Consider the following 19225-nt stretch of genomic DNA (forward strand, 5'->3'; position numbering starts at 1 on the left):
CTTAAATGGTAAGGATTCATATTTCTTGAAGAATATGAATGATGAAATATAGGAATTTCCAGTGCATGGACAATTCCTGAAGCATTATTTCTCTTAATGTCCATGCATAGTAGGTCCTTTGTTTGTACATATATTGTTTCTTTCCTGCTTTTCTGTTTGGGTTTGTGTTTTGGTCTATTTCTCCAGAGTTTCTGAGTTTTCTTGTGTTGACCTTGCGATCAACCATCCCCAGTCAGAGCCACTGTTATCACTGATTAAAAATGGGTTTTTCTTTTCCCATAATTGGCTATGATTTTTTTTTTTTGAAATATTGAGTAAGATGCATTTTTAATTGCTTCAGCTCTGTTTTAGGCCTTAAGGGTTTAGGTTTTTTTTATTTTAAATTGCCTAATATCTGATAAAAAACCCCTCTAGTTTCTATTCTTTCATTACTTTATCCACTTAAGTAATGGGTCATGGGATCGTAGGAAGTGTCCCCCCTTTGTTTTCTTTGCCTAAGTGGTCATGTGAATTAATCACAAAAAAATTTATGCCTTATGTGTATCCCTCCTAAAGTTGTCGAGCCCAGTAAGTAGTGTGCATCTCGCAGATCGATCTATGGTATTCGCTATTTCGCTAGGCAAAGTTGCGTGTGGTTTAAAACCAGCGAAGTCGTGAAACTGACATGGCATGCCACCTAGGCGGTCTAGCTAGTTAAGAAGGCGAGTAAAATGGTGGCACACGGCACTACCTACAACAATCAGCAAGTCGGGATTAAAGGTTAAAAGGCGGGTCCCGAAGGTGAGTCAAATAGCAGGAGGGGAGGTAACCTGGTAGATACAAGTGTCAAAGAATTAATCAGAGCCCAGTGCTTTCTCTCAATGAATAAAAAAATGACATGTCAACTCTGGAGGTGACTGGATGCCAGGTGTTCAAAGTTGAGTCAGAGGGCCCACCCCTTCCGGAGTCTATTCAAATGGTTAAGCACCAAGCAACTAAAAGGTGATCCGACGGCCCGCACTATTTCGTATGGGTAAGATGCTCATGTTTTATACCCTGTGAAACAGCAAAAGTAAACGAGGACTGTCCATGTGTCTTGATAGATGGTAACGTGTCCATGGACACATGGTCTTAGAAGAAAGTCGTGGGCCCGCCAAGGTAGAACCAGCGGTATAAAAAAGGACATGCGGCCGATGTTGAGTGAAATGTGAAAGGTTTTTAAAGCCAGTGGTCGAGTGCCACGTGGTAGCACATAGTCAATAAAGAAGCGGGACCCAGTGTGGAAGTAAGGCTGTTAGTGTAACGGTCAATCAAGTCTCATTTGATCGGACGGTTTGCGTTGTTTCACAAGACAAAATGGTTCGTGGTTTAAGACCCGTGAAGTGGTGAAATGATGTGGCATTCCAATCGGATGGTCCGACTAGTCCTTAGGGCAAGTAAGCTAATGGCATGTGGCAGAAAGTGCAACAGTCAGCGAAGTGGGTCCAATAGTTTCAAAGAAGGGGGGTCCTAGAGAAGAAAGATATCACGAGATAAAGGCATTCTGACAGATAGAGGTGGTGAAAATAGAGAGGAACTTGATATTTTTCTCGGCAAATCAAAGATTGACATATCAGCTTGAAGGATGATTGGATGCCAGGTTTTCAAAGTTGAGTCAGAGGGCCCATGTTTGCAGGGAAACGTTTAGAGTGTAAAGACCGATCAACTCTCATTTGATCGGATGGCCCGCGTTATTTCGCGAAGGTGAAGTGCTCACATGTTAAGCCCCCGCGAAATGGCGAAATGGTTTTTCGTTCTTAAAGGCAAAGTAAACATGAAGTGTAAAGGATGATCAAGTATGGTTTGATCAAATGGCTGGCGCTATTCCGCGCTTGTAAGATGCCTGAAGGATATGCTCAGCGAAATGGAAAAAGTAAAGGAGATTCATTTCGATGCCAAGCTAAATGGTGATGTGTACATGAGCACGTGTCTTCCATAGTGATTGAAGGTGCAAGGGTGGGAGTAACAATTTTAAAAAGGGGTATAGTATGCGGCTGACTCAGATTTTAAACTTAGTAAGTTCCTCGGGGCCAATGTTTGGGTGCCAGGTGGTATCCGGTAACCAAAGGAGAAGCAGAGTAAGAAAGTCAGCGTAAGAGTATTCTTTTAAAGGGCAATCAAGTATGATTTGATCCGACGATTGGCATTGTTTCACGGCCTAAAGTTCAATGCAATTTAAGCTATGCGAAATAGTGAAAACCCGTTAGCTGTTAGGTGAAGGCGTGGTTAGTGAAAAGGTTAACTGTCCAGGTAAAAGTTAAATGTCGTGTAGTTCAGGTCTCATCCAACGCCCGACGTAGTTTTGCAAAAGTAAAAGTGCTCACTGAATAACACTTGTGAAATGGCGAATCGAAATAAGGCTCAGTGAAAAGGATGGAAGTATTAAGCTAGTGTAAAGGCCGCTTAACTCTCATTTGATCGGACGACCTACATTACTTCGCGAAGTAAATTTGCCAAGAAATTAATTCCTACAAAATAGCGAAAAGAAAAAATGCATGGGCATTGTGAGCCGTTGGAGCAAAAACTTTGAATTCTTTCACGAATTCAATTCTGAAAGGACGGCCAAGCATGTGGAATCAATGCCGGAATTAAGAGCCCAGCCGCCATATATGATCTCATATCAATTGAATTGGGATATCATTCTGAAGAGCACTTGTAAAGAAACAGTTGTAGAGTGGACTTCTTCAATTGCAGAGTTAATTCCTTCGAGTACAAGCAGGTTTCTCTATACTCTTGTTCAGCTATCTTTCTTTTAATTGTGTATGTTTTACTGAGATTTTAATTTGTCATAGAACAATTGAAAGAAATTGTTGAATCACTTGCTTAATTTTCTAAAAGAGATGGCACCTAAAAGAGAGTTCTCAGGAAAAGTCAATTATCACGAGAGGGCAATTTGTGATGATTTCCTTGAGCAATTGACATTGTCAACTAATGTGGCTTCCAAAATGAAAGAATTGGTGCTAAGAGCTTCTCACCTAAAAATAGGAGAGGGTTTATATGATAAGGTGAATTGGTTAAGAGACCCCCAAGTAGGGATGTCTGGGTTAGGATTATTCAAGGTTGGGTTCAGTATGAGAAATTCTCCAGCCCCTCATAACAGTATATGGAAATTAGATGTTGGAAAGTTGGTGGTTCCAGGGGTTTTCTTTGATGCAGATCTTTTGACTCAGATTGCACATAGCTACGACCCAACTTCAAGAAGTGTAAAGGATATCAACGAGAAGACCCTCATTGAAATTAACAATGAAGAATTTAGGAATGCCTTTGGGTTAAGTGAATACACTAATTTTCTGGAGCCTATTGATTTTAAATCACTAGCTCAGGTGTATAATATGCAAAGAAATCACTTAAGAAATGGGCCTCTCAAAGAATTCTTTTTGAAGATAGGTGGATTAACTGTTGTGGGACGTAATACCAAAGAGCCCTTCTCTCTAAATTTGTTTACCCTTAGGGCTAAAGGATTATACTGGCCACTCTGCCAAATCCTAGGGGAAGATGCTGAAGCAAGTATGCCCACACATTACATGTTGATGGTTGCTCAGATTTCGAATCCTGTTGTGGCAATAACTTTTGATTATGCTTCTTTTATAACTAATGCTATCTATAATGGATTGATAGGGATCAGGAATGGGAAAGTAGATAGACCCTTTGGGTGGTACTCCCTTCTTATGCATTTGCTTTTATTCAAGGGTGGTGACTATTTTGCAAGTGGATTGGACCCTGTCAAAGAGAAAGAAGGAGAAAAAATGCCAGTACAATTATGGAGTACTGTTCTATCATGGGACAGAGAGGATGCAAGCTTCCTAAGGTTTGATAAATATTTTGCATCAAAAATCAGGACCCTTATCTATTTGGAAAACCCAAGAGTCCCTAAGGTGCTTTTGGAATTCATTAGGCCACAAGAGTTTGTAGAGGACATAAAAATTGTCCACAATTAGGGTGATATCTACCTATACACTGTTTCAACAGTTTTTAGAATATATGGTTTCAAAGGTACCCCATTTTTGTTAACTTATCAGGTCCCTCTTAAAGTAGGAATGGCAGAGATACTCCGGCAGATTGGTGTTGTGCAAGAGGCAGAGTTGATAGGTAGAGGCAAAGGGACAATTTTCCCTACAATTACCATGGCACACCAATTTGTAATAACCAAAGGAGGTTGGAAATGTTTTGGAGATTTCCTCCAGCCATATCATTTATCAACTGCAGTCTCTCGGTGTGCTGACCTCGAAGATTTCTTCAATGGTATGTTTAGGAAGAGGGCTATATGCAAGGCCAAACCTCATCAATTTCAGTTCCCTGAGGACCTCATCAAGAATGAATTTGATTTGGATGAACAAGAACTGAGAAAGGAAAAGTGGATAGCCTATAAGAAGGCCTTAGACTTGGTGCACCTACTTGACATAAGCTATGACCCTTTGTCTAGCTTTTACCCCTTTGTAAAGAAGATGAAGTTTTTGATTCTTAGTTTTGAGGAGGTGATGCAAACACTAAAAGAAAAGAGGGAGGTTGTAATCAAGAATAACCCTGAGAAAGCAAGATTGATTTTGAATAGGTCTGCATCTGCTAGGCTGATCCCTCTGGGTAATTATATGCTACATAAGAAGTCTAATTATAGTGTACTCATGCTTGCTTCAGGTGAGCCCTCTGCCTCTAAAGGTAAAAGGAAGATACACGATGTCATTGAAATCCCTAGTAGCCCAAAGAAATAAAGAGTGGGAAAAGAGATACAACCTGAAGAACCTATGTATTCCCCATCACAATCACCTATCCATATAGGAGATGAACAGGCAGTGGCTGAGAAAATATTGCAATTAGGCAGTCTAGGGGAAATTTCCTACACCTATGATGAAGTAGAGGAAGGAATGCCAGAAGAGCCCCTAGCTAGTGAAGATTTCTTGGCTAATGACAAGTTCATCACATTAGAAGCATTCATGCAATTTGCGTGGAAGCAGAGCATTTATATTTACAATGCAAGGTGTGAGAAAAGGTAGGGTGAGCAACCTCATAAAGACCCAACTATAGTTGAGGAAGAAATAAAGCAAGAAATGGTTGAAGAATTTAAGACCATCATTCCTCAACAAGGAAGAGACATGGTGGCCAAGGTTGGAGTACTTATTCTCCCTGAATGGGATATAGCAGATGCTCTAGTCCTGGAAGCAGTAAGAAAGGAGACTAAACCTATGGAGGGAGTCACTTTCAATAAAGACAATGCTACATTAGTTATGTGGTCTCTGAAAAGAGATGAAAATAAGAAGAAAAAGGACACCTCAATTTCAAGTTACCTTGGGGGGATGATGGTGAAGAGGGTGTAGACTACTAGTTTAGTGGAAGCTACTAGCACTATATTAGAAACTGCTAAATTTAGTGTTGTAGTGGCAGAAAGGGAAGCTAAGGAAAAGGCAGATCTCCAGGTTAAATTGGAGACAATTTTAAAGGCTTACACTAATGCTCAAGAAGAGGTAAGGAATAGAGATAGCATCATTGCTAAATTGCAGAAGCAACTAGTAGGACAACATCATCATGGTGAATCTTGAACACTGATGATTTCCTCTTCTCCTGCCAGACCTCCACCTACCAGCCCTATCATTGAGTTCCCACCGTCTCCAGCACCTTCTAGCTCTCAAATGATTGAGATTACTCCTCAAGAGTTAGAGAATCTAAAACAGGCACAAGCCATGTATGCAAAGAAATATGAGGATAGAATGAAGGCCACTGTTACTAGTTTTGCAGATACTGTGAATGCGTCATTGCTATACAATAATGTAGGTAAAATTTTGGATATATGGAATGAGCTCATGGGAGACAAGGCCATATTGACACCTATTTTTGACAAATGGAGGCCTAGGGAGCAAGATTTAGAGTTTATGTGTGTATCATGTGATGAAGCAAAGGAAAATCCTATCATTAGATCCACTTCTAACATCATTAAAGATTTAGTACAATTAGCAGCAGGGGTGGATAATGTTGATAGGAAAATTAATTTGTGCAAAAAGGAATATGCTGATCAATTTTTTGAGTTGCTCCCAGGAGTTTTTGCTAGCCCGGATCAACTAAAGGACAAACAAATGTGGCTTAAGGAGATAGAAGCCAAAATGTCAGCAAGAATTAAAGGAATTATTGATCTAGATGATGCTTCTTTCTTTGTTATAACAATACAAGAGATAGAGAAAATTAAGGCACGTTATAGTTTTCTCAATTCAGAAGTCAACAAAATGAGAAACTCCTGGAAAAGGTTGACCAAAGCTAAGGCTAAAGTGATTATTTTGTCATGGCCAACCGATGATGTGTATAATGAGCGGACAACTAAGTATGCCACCCATGATCCAGAAAAGTTGGAGAGCACCCCTGAAAAGGTAGAAGAAGTTACAACCAAACAGCCTGTTGAAGAAACTACAGAGGCGAAAAAGAGCTTGTAATTGTTTTTGTGAAAATCTTGTAACTTCTTTGTTTTGAAAGAAATGATTGTAAAAAACTCTCCTCAATAAGTCCAAAGCTTTGTGCATCCATGTATTTATAAATGGATACGAGGACTAGAGGAAAAGGGATCGCAAAAGGAATTGTAAGAAAATGTTGTAGAAATTTATCTGAGCTTTTCTGAGTCTAATGGGGAATATTCAAAAACTTCTTGTAATATTTTTCTGAATATAATATCAATATACAAACCATTGGTTTTGAGTAAAGCTTTGTGTCATCTTCGAGTGTGCTTACAATTTGTTTACTGTTTTCATTCTAAATAATCTAGGGTTATTTTGTTTGAATGTGGTAGCAAGGCTATTTTCAGTAGATGTGTTCGCTGGCTTTTCTCTTTAGGAGAGAAATTAAAGATGCAGGGATCACTCATATTAGTAAATTCTTTGGGAGAATCTTTGAATCTTGATGATCATAGTTTAATTTGGGATGTATAAATTCTTATAAGTGTTAGGCATGTATAAGGATTAATTGAAACCAAGCCAATGGGATGTGTAAAGATATTTAGTTTGAGGAGTATTATCTGAGTTTTAGATGACTCTGTGACCTTGGATAAGGCACTGGTATTGATTGAAGTTGTTTATTGCATGTTTTTTTGATTGAAATAGTGAATTTGAGTATAATTTTCATCCCTTTGTTTCAGTTAGTTTCAAGGTGAATAGATCCACTGGTTTTCTGGACTGGTTTGCTATGGATTTATCTTTTGAAAGTGTGAATTTGGTTCACAAAGGTATACCCGCCTAGACTCTGAATAAGTCCAATGTGTAGAAGGTTAAATTAAACTTTGTCATATATTGTCCTAAAGAGTTTCCTTCCCTTTAACATCCCTCTTGCATAGAGTTTGATCATTTTATTATAAGGGTGTTGAAGTGAGTCAAATTTTGAAGACAACGGGATATACTGCCAATGTATGTAGGAGCAAAGCCTATAATAATTTTCCTTACTTAATAAACAATGTACCTAGATCCAATAAGTTCAATGGTAATTGTTATGAATGCAACAAGTTTGGGCATAGAGCATCCGAATGCAGGTCTGTTATGAACAACACTGGAAGATACCCTCAGAGGACTGAAGGGGTTGGTCTTGAATCTTTTGTGAATCGGAACCCCAACCAGTTTAATACCTATAATCACTAGTTAGGTAGCTATGGCTATCAACTATCAACTGGATGGAGAGAAAACTATTGGCTTTTCCATGGTCATGGTCACACTGGTGCAACATGCAGAAGGAAGAATGGAAACATGAATAATGGACCTTGGAGAGCACCTAGAATGGTTTGCTATCATTGCAACAAATCGGGTCATTCAGTAAGATTCTGTAGAAGTAGAAAGAGTATATCAGATGATATACCGGTCACTCCGAAAGAAAAAATTGATGTTGAAACCGTTCAAGCAGATATGAACAAAACCTAGAAGAAGAAACCAACAATGTTGCAAGAAGAACCGGTTTCTGCACCTAGTATGGAAATCATGGAACCGACAAACTAAGCTTCAGAAAAGCTTAGGGGGAGCAAACGACGAAATTTTTGAACCCCCGGTTTACACCGGTAAAAGACCTTAACTGGTATGTGATACCTATCATTTGGCGAAAGATCGGAAATGGTAAAAGGCAAATTAGGGTTTACACCCTAATGGTGGAGCATTAATTACGACAGGTGAGGAATATGTTTAAAAGGATTTTTCAAATCATTTCTCACTATCATTTTTTAAGTGAAGAAGTTTTTCAAGTGCAGAGCAAAGAAAAAGTGATTTGTGTTGTGATTCAAAGAAATTTAGAAACCCTGAAGGAGATTCAGAAGCAAATTGCAAATGGTCAAGAGAAGAACTCAAAGTGGTGATTCTGCAACCAATGAAGTGTGAGGCGAAGTAGAATCTGCAAGCCATAAATTCTTGATTTCTGAAAGGTATTTCTCAAGTTTTCCATTTTTATCATGGATTCCGCATCTCATTGTAGCTCTAGTGCACCTGTCGATTCTGTGAACTTCATCCAACGCAAGTCCAAATACAATGCCCTGTCACAAGTACCTGTGGGTGTAATAGTGGAAGAGGGCATTTTTGATTATATAGATTGTAAAATTGAAGACCTAGGGTCTCTCGCAATCCACTCTTAGCTAGGTCTATTCTGTGGGAAGGATAAAAAGATCAAACCAGAGTATAGCATCTTGGAGAAGAAGAAGCTTCATAGTGCGGTTTACTTCCTAGAGGATTTCACAGATGACCACATTCGAATCCTTCTAAGCAAAGTTCATGGTGACAAGATGTATCTAGAAAGAACACATGATATCACACCGCAAGCTATTCACATCGTCACCAGTTTCTGAAAAGTCAGTGAAGTGCCAGCCCGATAAAGGTCATCAAGATCGAAATGACCAAGCTCATTGGTTTAGTGAGCAACTCACGAGGAATGACTGTCAATTCCATTAAGGATGACCTCGTCAAATATGCGTGCATGGTGATAGGATACCGGATGTTCCATGCCAGCAGAATTAACTCTGTATCTACTACAGTGGTAAATGCCACTTACAGGATGATCCAGGAGGATGCATTGTTTGATCTGTGCACTTGCATGTAGAGACAACTCTTGTTAAATCTCAAATCAATCGAACAGGATAATGAATTAAAACTAAAGTCTGGACAACTACTGGTAGGACTATTCTTCTACTTCCAAGGTTATTTCCTAGGAGTTGGTGATATTCAGTGGTCCGTAGACCAACCGGTTACCAAGAAGATCAAAGAAAGCCTGCAAGCAGTTGGAACTAGTTACCCTGAAGTTCTAAACAAGTACTTTGATGAGTTCAGAAGCAAGATGAGCCTAAGGATGAGGATATCCAGTGACATTGTCAAGAAATACAAAGAGGACATCTGCTTTATCATCAAAGTGGATGAATGCATAATGGATGCCATTAAGCCCAAACAAGAAGAAGTGGAGCCTATGGGCTATGAGGTGATGTATGATATGCTAGATGGGTATGCCTCTACCCTACTTTCCTCACTGCTTGATCCAAAGGAAAAGAGAACCAAAACCTATCTAGAAAGGGTGACACTGGTTAAAGAACCCTCAGCAAAGAAAGGGAAGGTAGTGCCTTTAGCATCGGCACCGATTACTCCATCAAGTCCCAAAGTGACCAAGCGGTCACCTGCAAAGAAGAAACCGGAAGTGGCTCCTACCAAAGTCTTCGAGAGGAAGAGGCAAACAAAGAACAATCACCGGACTCAGAAGAAACCGTGTCTGAGGAAAAACCCAAGAAGACAAGACAAACAAGGAAAAAGACAAAGAATGAATCAGCATCATCTGCACCAGTAAATATTGATATTTCTTCCTATAAACCTTTGACACATTGTCAAAGAACAATTAAAAATATTAGGAGAAAGTTGTTAGATGATTTGGTAGATCATTTTGATGATTTTAATGATGAAGAAAAGGAAGAATTAGAGCAAGAAATTATTAAGTATTTGTGTGCTAATGACCGGTCACCCTCAGAAATTAGATCTAAGACACTATATTCTTTGTATAATTCTTTAGACAATAAATGGCGCATTGCCATAGAAAAGGAACAGGAAATAAGGGAGAAAGTTTATTCCCAACACTTTGCCGATTTGTCCAATTCTGAGATGTTTGAAGTCATCAATCAAAATAAAGGACTCTTCACTAGAAGAAGAAGACTCTAGTTATTGGAAGGAAGAATTGATGATGTTGAAAAGGATACTCATCTGCATATGCCAACTACTGTAAACACACACAAAGTGCTCCAAGCCAACAACAAGGCTGAGCAAGAACCAACAATAACAAATCCGGATGAAGTGTTTGATGATGAAGGAAACCTGGTCGCTGAACCTATAGACACTATTGATGTTGATGCTCTGGATGTAGAGGATGTTGCTGAGGACACACCATCAAAAGCAACTAGATAGGAGAAGTAGGTTGAACAGGTAGAAAAGCAAGCAGAGGACAAACAGGAGGAAGCAAAGAAGCAGGCGGAGGATGAGAAGAAAAGAAAAGAAGAGGAAGAAGAGAAAAAGAAACAAGAAGATGCAAAGAAGAAGAAAGAAGAAGAGGATAAGGAAAAGGAGAAGAGAAAGGAAGTAGAGAAGAAGAATGAAGAGGAAGAAAAGGAAAAGGAGAAGCGGAAGGAAGCGAAGAAGAAGAAAGTAGAGGAGGATAAGGAAGAGGAAAAGAGAAAAGAAGTGGAGAAGAAGACAACAGAGGAGGACAAGGAAAAGGAAAATAGAAAAGAAGCAGAGAAGAAGAAAGAAGAGGAGGACAAAGAAGTAGAAGAGGCAAAGAACATGCAGATGGAGACTCCAAAGGAAACTGATAGTCAAGCCAAACTGGCTAACCTCGCCAATCCTATTGACCTCCAGTCTGTAAGTGAAATGGAGCTGCTACAGAGCATCAAGGTTGCTCAAGAATGGCTTGAAGTGATAAGGAGGAAAAAGGAGCAAGATGTGATCCAAGCTACGATGGACACTCTTACTAGCTTGATATTCGGTACAAACCTCCCCAATACTGATTCATCACTGGCACAATTGAAGCTCCTATGCACAGTAGTGGATGATCAGGTGCAGAGCCTAGAAGAGGTAGTAGAGGCAAATGCCAAGAAAGAGCATCAAAAGGCTCTAAACATTGCTCTAGTGAAAAAGCTAAATGAGCTCCAGTCCTATTTGCAAAAGGCTCAAAAAGATATAAGGAACCCTCTAGATTAGGGGAATCTACTACTTAGTAGTATTTGCCAACCCCATCTCTTCTGTGATGATGTGCTTGTACAGAAGCAAAAGCTACAATATGACTTGTAGTTATACATGAGCACCTTCAAGCCGCCATATGACTCATTTACAGCTTATGGGCAAACCATTCACTAGTTTCATATCCAATCTGCAAGAATAGAGCTTGAGATCAACAACCTGTCATGAGATTTGTAGGAACTACAACTAGTTCTACTCCCACGCCTGCAAATACTTCAGAAATGCTATCTCAATCTGGATGCCTTAACGATGACTCAAGAGATGAGCACAATAGACACCATGGAAGGACAGGTCTCCCAGATGTAGACAAAGAAAGAAGTAGCCACCTCCCTAATTGAGTCATGGTCCTTGTCTATGAAACAATTTTTTCAATACTTTAAATCAGTTTTTGACAAGTTTTATTCTTTATTGTCATAAACTCTTATTATTTTAATACAAAATGAAAACAGGGGTTGTTCAGCTATACTTTGTCATTGTTGGCAAAGGGGGAGAAGTATTCTGGTATTTAAAATTTTGATGTATGTTCTATATATCTTCATGTCTATCTCTGTATGCAAATAGTTATACATTGTATTATTAGCTAAAGAAATAGTGTGTATGCTTAGGGGGAGCAATTTTGCTTATGGCATGATTTTGTTGTAAAACACTTTGAAGTCAAATTTTTTTTTCCTAAGTGTTGCCATCAATGCCAAAGGGGGAGATTGTTGGCATTTTTTATGATTATGTTGTGGTTGTCATTGATGGACACACACTTGCATTAAGATCACTTTTTATTTGTATGAGTTAAAGCTCAACCAGAATTTGTTCCAGCCGGTATGATGCATTATAGTCTTTAGACTATCGGTGTTTTGCAAAATGTGTTTACTGGTCTGAAGCGGTATGTTGACCCCAAGTGGTTTGTGGATCTCAAGCGGTACGAGGGATCAAAGCGGCAAAACACATATTTCCCAGTCTTCATTTTTGTCAAACTGGCAACTGGTATTTTGTGTAAATCGGTATTTTGTATGAACTGGTAATACTCTGTGATGAGTTACCAACTGAAATTTTGTGATGAGTTACCATCCACCGATTGTTTGACGGTGCTGACACTCTGGCGGTGTTACCAAGTATGTATAGATTCATTGAACCTAGGAAATTGGATTGTAAACCTATTGGACTGACATGAAATCAGATTCCTTCATAAGGACATCATGTCTAGGGTTTTAGGGTGTTGCTAGGGCTTAAGGTGGTTGATGAGTTTTTGTAAGTACGATCTTAAGTGAGAAGATCAAGTTTGTGAGCTGTAACTAAGTGAGAATTACTGAAGATTGAAGTAATGCTGAAATGCATTAGCTATGAGCCATAGTGGTTCTAATCAAGCAACCTATGCCATTTGCTAGATCATTCACTTGTTGATAACTCACATCTTTGACAAGTTTGAAGCCCTTAACTAGGTAGGCTTAGAGAAGCTTGTGTAAAATCCTCTAGCAAGGTACTCTTTGATCAGACTTATCTCCTAACAGAGATTGAGATTCCTAACAAGATCTGTTCTGGTAAAGAACATTGTATAACCTTAACCGGTCTGACCTTAACTGGTCTGGTTCGTATGCTGCAAATAGTTACTTGTGATTTTCATCTCACCATTTTTTTTCCCATTTGGGTTTTCACATCAAATATCTTGTGTTATGTTGTTATTGCTCCTATGGGTGAGTGTCTTATTTGCATTTCGGTTTGCGTGTGTGTTAACCAGTTTGTCTGTTAAACTGTTCTACCGATTTATCACTAGACTATTTAAGTGTTTAAATACAATGTTTTTTGGTATACTAATTCGCCCCCCTCTTAGTATTCATCAAGTGGATGTTCACATCATATGACTGGAGATAAAGGAAGTTTCTATCTTTGCAGGAATTTGATGGCAGTCTAGTTAGATTTGGAGATGACAAAGCATGTATGATCAAGGGAAAAAGAACTATATCATTCGATGGTAAGCACAATACTAATAATGTTTATTATGTTAAAGGTTTAAGGAATAATATTTTGAGTGTAGGACAATTGATGGATAAGGGATTTCAATGATAGTTCAAGGATGGAAAATACAAAATCATTAATAGATCTAGTTTGGATATTACAACCGGTACATAGATAAAAGGTAATATATTTCATTTGAATTCTGGTGAGAAGAAATGTTTGATTAGACAAATTAATGAGAGTTGGCTATGGCATAAAAGGCTATGTCATCTAAATTTTGATTTCATTGTAAATATTAGTTAAACTAAGGCAATTAGAGATATACTTAAGATTGTGAAGCCCTATAATCCGGTATGTAAAGAATGTCAAATGGGTAAATAGGTTAGAATCTCTTTTAAGAGTTTACAATATTAACCTAATGATGCTCTTGATCTTTTTCATACTGATTTGTGTGGCCCTTCAAGAGTTAAAAGTTTTCAAGGTGATAGATATTTCATGCTAATCATTGATGATTATTCTAGAATGATGTGGGTTACTTTTTCAAATAAAAATAGGAAGCATTTGAAAAGTTTAAAATCTTTAAGGCTAAAGTGGAAACTAAGACAGGATTCAAGATTAAATGTTTGAGGTCATATCATGTTGGAGAATTCACATCCGGTGAGTTTAATAACTTTTGGGAGAAGCATGGTATAAGAAGACAATTTTTTGCTCCTTGAACACCTCAATAAAATGGAGTTGTAGAAAGGAAGAACAAAACTATCTTGGATGTTGCTAGAACAATGATGATGGAAGCTAGTCTACCTCATATCTACTGGAGAGAAGCAGTGAGTACAACAGTTTATACATTCAACAAAGTACATATCAAAGAAGAAACTGGTAAGACACCTTATGAATTATAGTTTGGTAATACACCTACAGTTAAGTATTTCATAATTTTTGGTAGTAAATGTTATATCAGGAGAGATGATATCATTGGCAAATTTGATGCTAGATGTGATGAAGGCATATTTCCTGGTTATTCTAATGAGGTATGTTTAATTTCACAAGTTGAACCGATATCAATAATTGAGGAATGTAAAGATGAATATTGGTTGAAAGCTATGGAATTGATTATGGAGAGACTTTTGCACCTGTAGCTAGGATTGAAGTTGTAAGACTGTTTCTTGCCTATGTTGCTTATAAAAACTACAAGGTTTATCAAATGGATGTTATATGTGCATTTTTTAATAGGGATCTTGATGAGGAAGTTTATATTGAGCAACTTGATAATTTTTCACTATCAAATGATACAAACATGGTTTGTGGGTTAAGGAAATCTTTATATGAATTGAAACAAGCACCTAGAGCTTGGTATGCAAGGTAGGATAAATATCTTTTGAAGCTTGGTTTTACTAAGGCTAGTGCTGACAGTAATTTATATTATAAAATCATTGATGATGATATACTGATTATTGAAGTATTTATTGGTGATATTATTTTTGGAGGTGAAGATAAGTTATGCATAGAATTTTCTAAGAATATTGAGAAAGAATTTCAGATGTCTATGATTGGAGAGATGAAGTTTTTCTTAGGTTTGTAGATTACTCAGATTGACAAAGATATTTTTATCCGTCAAACTAAATATGCTAAGGAATTGTTGAAGAAATTTGGTATTGGAGATTCTAAACCTGTAAGTACTCCTATGCTTACAAGTGAGAAATTGACAAGAAAAGATGTTTTTGCACCGATAAATCCTACAGGATACAAATCTATGATTGGAGGCCTTCTTTATTTGACTCAAACTAGGTCGGACATTATGAATGTTATTTGTATTATTTCAAGATTTTAGAGTGATCCTAGATAAACTCATGAGATTGCAGTGAAAAGGATTTTTAGATACTTGCAAGGTACATCAGAATATGATTTGTGGTACCCTAAGGATGATAACTTTACTTTATGTGCATATACAGATGTTGATTGGGTTGGAGAAGTTTATGACTGGAAAAGTACTTCCAGTTGAGCTTTATTTCTTTGAAAGAAGTTGGTTTCATGGATCAACAAGAAATAGTCATGTACTTCTTTATCTACTATTGAAGCTGAGTATGTTGTTGTTGCTACTAACTGTACACAGGTTTTATGGATGAAATAAATGTTGAAGGATATAAAGGTGGATTGTGATGCACTGATAGTTATTCACTGTGATAACTCTATTTCTATTGATATATCAAAGAATCCAATATTTCATTCTAAGAAAAAGGACATATCTATCAAGTATAACTTTTTGAAGGAAAATGTGGAAGCAAATGAAGTTAGAATGGTTTTTGTGAACACTAAAGAGAAGATTTCATATATTTACACTAAACCTTTACCCAAGGAATCATTTGAGTACCTAAGAGACATATTGGGAGTTTCTGCCCCTCTGATAGAGACTTGATTGATGTAGTTTTGCATGAGTCCAGTATGCATTATCTGAGATACTATTCATTTTGGTAGTGATGTGGGGATGCTACTGCTCAGGGGGAGTAGTCAACTTTGTGATTCAGTAGTTTATGTTTTTGCTTTCATATTTTTATCAGATTTATGGCATTGATGTCAAAGGGGTAGTGATATTGATGTGAAAAAGGAAGTGAAAAAGAAAAAGAAAGGGGGAGAGATATTAATAGTAAAAGGGAGAGATATATGCATAATTCAGAGCTTTACAGAGGTATTATTCATAGGGGGAGTTTGGTCTTTATTTCAAATCTATATGTAGGAGATTGTTGTATTCTTCCATTGGGGGAGACTTGTTTGGCATTTCTTGGTACTTAGATGTTTTCACATCTAGTGTTTCCATCAATGCCAAAGGGGGAGATTGTTGGCCATTTGGAGGAATTGATTATGTGTTGCATTGATTTTTTGTTATTGATGCCAACACTAGTTATTTGGATTCTTTACCAGCACCATTCAGGTTGTTGGCTAATGCACACTCCAATGAGACATTGTAGGTGATTGAAGGTTTTGTCATTGATGGCAACCTTACAATCCTATGACACCGGCAAGGCAATTCACTAAAACCAGCAAAGTCAGATTCTACACCAGCACACAGACCACTGGCACCGACAATGAAAGGAAGCATATCGGCACAGAAGCCGACAGGAATTTTGTTTGTAATGTATTTTGTTTATTATTGTAAAATCATTGTAAGTCGACTTGGAAAATTGTAAAATGACTCATATATATAAGAGATCATTGTAGAACAATAATGTAAGCATGGAGGAATGTAATTAGGAGAAATAAGGCAGACCTATTATGCGAATTATAGGTTAAGGGTTTATGTAAGAAGTAGAGCTATAAACCGATACTAGATCTGGCATAGTAGATGCTATTTTTAAGCAGTACAAGACATTGGATTTATATAATCCATTTTGTAAGTTAGTGAGACTTCCCATTTTGTAATTGAGCAGTGAGCTCTAGGCACTTGGCCTTCCTACATATGCAGGCCCCTCTTGAAGTAGTAATGTTCTCTTATTGGCCAGTAAGTGAATATTGTGGGTCACAAATCCCACCGAGGTTTTTCTCACACTGGGTTTCCTCATTAAACTATTGTTTTATGGTGTGTTTTTCATGTGGTTGTTGTTATCTCTAATTATTGCATTACTTTCTATTTACCAGTATACATCATTAATATGTTCTACATGTTTTAAGTTAAGAAAACCTTATTATCGATTAGATATTGATTCACCCCCCCCTCTCAATATTTGTAGGAATCCTAACAATTGGTATCAGAGCTTGGTCCTTAATTTAAAGAAGCCTAACAACTTGAGGAAGATCTTGACATTGGTAGATATGGAAAACCTAATGAAGCAATTAGAAGGAGCTCTCTCAGACTATGATGTAGAAAAGTTAAAAAATATCAAACTTGAAGATTATCTAAAGGCTGCACAGGATATTATTCAAGCACTTCAAGAAAATCTTACCATTGCAAGAAATAAGAGAAGAGAACTTTGTAAAAGGATGCAAAATGAGAATGATGAAAAGGAAACTCTTAGTGATCTAATAAACAAGGTGAAACAAGAAAACATGACAACAAAGAATGAGATGTAGGATATGACTATGAGATTTTGTAAGGAAATTGAAGATAGAAAAAGGAATGAAGAAGATTTGACTAGAAGACTAAGTGATGCTACAAATGAGAACACCAAACTTAGCTATGAAAATGATTTGTTGAAGACAGATCTGATGCATACACAGAATGACTCCAATGAAATTATGAGACAGAAAGAAATCTTAGAAAGAGAACTAGATACTGCAAATCAGCACAAAGAGAAATTCAAGAAAAGCTCAGAAGAACTTGGTGACTTGTTGAAGAATTAGAAACCTAATGGTGACACTTGTGGACTTGGCTTTGAAGTTGGTGAAAGCTTTGGTATTGCAAACACACAGGATCAGAACAAACTTATAAGACAACCTACTGCTTAAAAATTCAATGTCAAATGCTTTAACTGTAATAAGTATGGTCATAGAGCAAATCAATGTAGATCTAGAAATTATCAGAATACCAATACACCCACCGATCAATGTTCAAAATGCAACAAAGTTGGTCATAATTCTAAAAATTGCAGAATGAATGTGAGATGTTATGTTTGTGGAAGATTTGGACACTTATCTAATCAATGTAGAACACAAACTGGCATAGGTTATGGGAAAGTTATTCAGAAAAATAAAGTGACTTGTTATGCCTATAACAAAATTGGACATATTGCTAAATTTTGTAGAAGCAAGTCCTCACCGGTAAACAACAAAGGTCCTAGTTTGAAAGGAAAAAAAAAATTTGAAGAAGTTAAACATGAATTCTCAAAACAATGGATTAGGAAATCAGAACTGAATGTTGATAGGAATACTCCTCCACCGGCAGAACAGAGTAGCATTCCACCAGCAAGAGACTCTTCATCTAATTGAAGAAAATTCCTCTGAGGGTTTGGAAATCAAATGTGAAACATGCTATTATTCCCTCAGTTGATGATAAGAAGTTGAAATTACTTCTATACCGGCATATAAGTTAAGTGATTACTTAACTGGAAAGCATTGAATGTGGTGGTTGGCAAATTAACATTTTAGTGTTTTTGGCTCCATTTTACTTCACCGAGCATTCAAACATTCGAAGAGCGCAAAAATTCCAAGCAAAGACATTTCGAGCAAAGAAGCAAAGCAATATAGCAATCAATCATTCCTAAGGAAGAGAAAGGTATTTATAATTATGGCATCTTCTTCTGTACCTGAATTCATAGCAAACCCTATTGTAGTCAAAGTAATCAAATGCCCTAGGCTTGTATTTCAGTTAGTTCCTGAAATTGCTAAGAAGGATGATAATGTTGGTGCATTTTCTCAAATTCTCAAAGGAGTAGTTTTTGCTGAAGACCCTAGAATGTACATTCATTTCCACATAGAAGAATTAGGTGATGAGGAAATTAAGAACATGTATAAGACTATAATTTGTGACGATTCCGGTAAAGTGAAACTTGAACACAAAATAGTTGAAACCCTAGGATTCACTGAAATTCTCAGCATTCCGAATTTCCCTAAGGAAGTAATAAGGATAGTTCTAAGAAGGGTACATGGTGCATTCTTCTGGTTAGATTTGGTTCACAAAATTACTAAAGAGGTAGTAAAAGTTGTAACAGTGTTACCCTGCATTGGTAACAGACATGATAAGACAAAGAAGGTCTGAAATGACCTAGTGATGAACCTAACAGGTGCAATGTCCGATAAAAGGTCTTTAAGAGTAAATGATGTGATTGACATCAATGTCAGATTCATTAGCATGATTCTAGGCTATGTTAGGTCCTAGGGACAACTGAGAGGGGTGGTGAATCAGTTGTCTTAAAACTTTAATACCAAAAACAATTTAAACAATTTATTGCTTAATACTGGTGAGATAGTCTGATATACCGGTGAACAGAATTAATAGATAAATGCAATACTGGTAAGGATTAATACATGAAACCAAAAGACAAAATCATCCACAACACATAACACCAATGTTTGTATGTGGAAACCCTGTAAGGGGAAAAACCACGGTGGGAAACCTTACC

This window comes from Cryptomeria japonica, chromosome 7, assembly GCF_030272615.1.
Source record: "Cryptomeria japonica chromosome 7, Sugi_1.0, whole genome shotgun sequence".
Classification (NCBI taxonomy): domain Eukaryota; kingdom Viridiplantae; phylum Streptophyta; class Pinopsida; order Cupressales; family Cupressaceae; genus Cryptomeria; species Cryptomeria japonica.